Source organism: Octopus bimaculoides, chromosome 6 (genome assembly GCF_001194135.2).
Source record: "Octopus bimaculoides isolate UCB-OBI-ISO-001 chromosome 6, ASM119413v2, whole genome shotgun sequence".
In the NCBI taxonomy this organism is placed as follows: Eukaryota; Metazoa; Mollusca; class Cephalopoda; order Octopoda; family Octopodidae; genus Octopus; species Octopus bimaculoides.
Genome location: NC_068986.1, coordinates 20,790,928 through 20,792,377, shown reverse-complemented (window position 1 = coordinate 20,792,377; position 1,450 = coordinate 20,790,928). Strand labels below are relative to the sequence as shown.

At 34.8% G+C, this 1,450-nt stretch overlaps 1 protein-coding gene across 1 annotated transcript in view; it reads left to right on the top strand.

Annotated features, from left to right (window-relative positions):
• Window positions 1–1,450, top strand: part of LOC106874629 (uncharacterized) — a 9,199-nt gene that overhangs the window by 910 nt on the left and 6,839 nt on the right. The window lies entirely within an intron of this gene.

The window sequence follows — 1,450 nt, the reverse complement described above, 5'->3', positions numbered from 1 at the left end:
TATCTATCTATCTATCTATCTATCTATCTATCTATCTATCTATCTATCTCCCTCTATATATATGTGTGTGTGTGTGTGTGTGTGTGTGTGTGTGTGTGTGTGTGTGTACATGCTTACAGTTTTCTAAGTAAAATCAAAAACAATATTTAGAGATTTGTATATTCTTTTAGTCAACCGCTTATGTCCCCCTTTGTTCCACATTTCATTGTCTTTGATCCCATCCTCCCAGAATTTGGCATCTTCCTAGTCATGAACCGATTTAAATGGTCTTACAAATAATCAAAGTTCTTCCCATTAAGTAAATTTCGTAGGGATCAAAATAGATGGTAATCTGAAGGTGCAAGGTCAGGTGAGTACAATAGGTATGACAAGACATCTCAACCAAACTTTAACAAATTCTCTTGGGTCTGCAAGGAAACATGAAGCCTTGCGCTGTTCTAAAGGCAGACGACACCCTTCGAATCGGCCAATTATGGACGTTTTTCATCGACTGCCTTCTTCAATCGGTCATGCTAGGGACAGTGACTGTCTGAATTCAATATCTGATTTTGCGGAAGGCTCTCGTAAAATACCATACCTTTATAATCGTACCAGATTCAGTGTCATTTTCTATGGATACTGACCAGTTTTTGGAGAGATTAATGGTAATTCATTTTCTTTTCTCCGGGATCTATTTACGCTCCACATTTTGCAAATAATCGACTTTTCACACCTGTGATCATTCTTTGCACAAATTGAGCGTTTTTATTGTATTCGGTCGGAGATTCGCAGATGGACGAGCAATCTATCAATTTTTTTTTCCGTTAAATTCCGAGGCACCCAAACATCATAGCGATTCACGCATCCAAGTATTTTTCAACACCTTATAACGCTCATATGAGATATCTGGAGTATCACTACGCTGTCTGCTAATGACCGGGATTATTTTTAATTAGAATTTTGATTTGATTACCATCGACGACTAAAGGACAGGGTTTGTTTTTTCTTTACCGGAAATAACAGAATCAAACGACCTAAATGTATCCGTTTTCGTCTATTTCTACATTCAACTTAAAAGCAGTAGAAATAAGCTATTCACGTAGTAATCATATACAAAAACGTGTTGAAATTTCATTTTTCATAATATACATACATACATAGATAAACACACAGACAAACACACACACAAACACACACATATATAAATGAGTAAATATTCAAAATGAATACTCGATAAGGTATTATTATAATTGTTATTACTATCAGCGGTAAATCTAAATAATTGATTATAACAATAACAATAGCATTACTAGCAGCAAGCATTAAACAGCTATACATTAAATTCTTAATTAATGGATACACGAAGCACCAGCTTGCTATACTTCCACTTTATAGCTGGTGCTTCGTGTGCCCTTATATATACATACATACATACATACATGCATGCATACATATATATATATACATATAT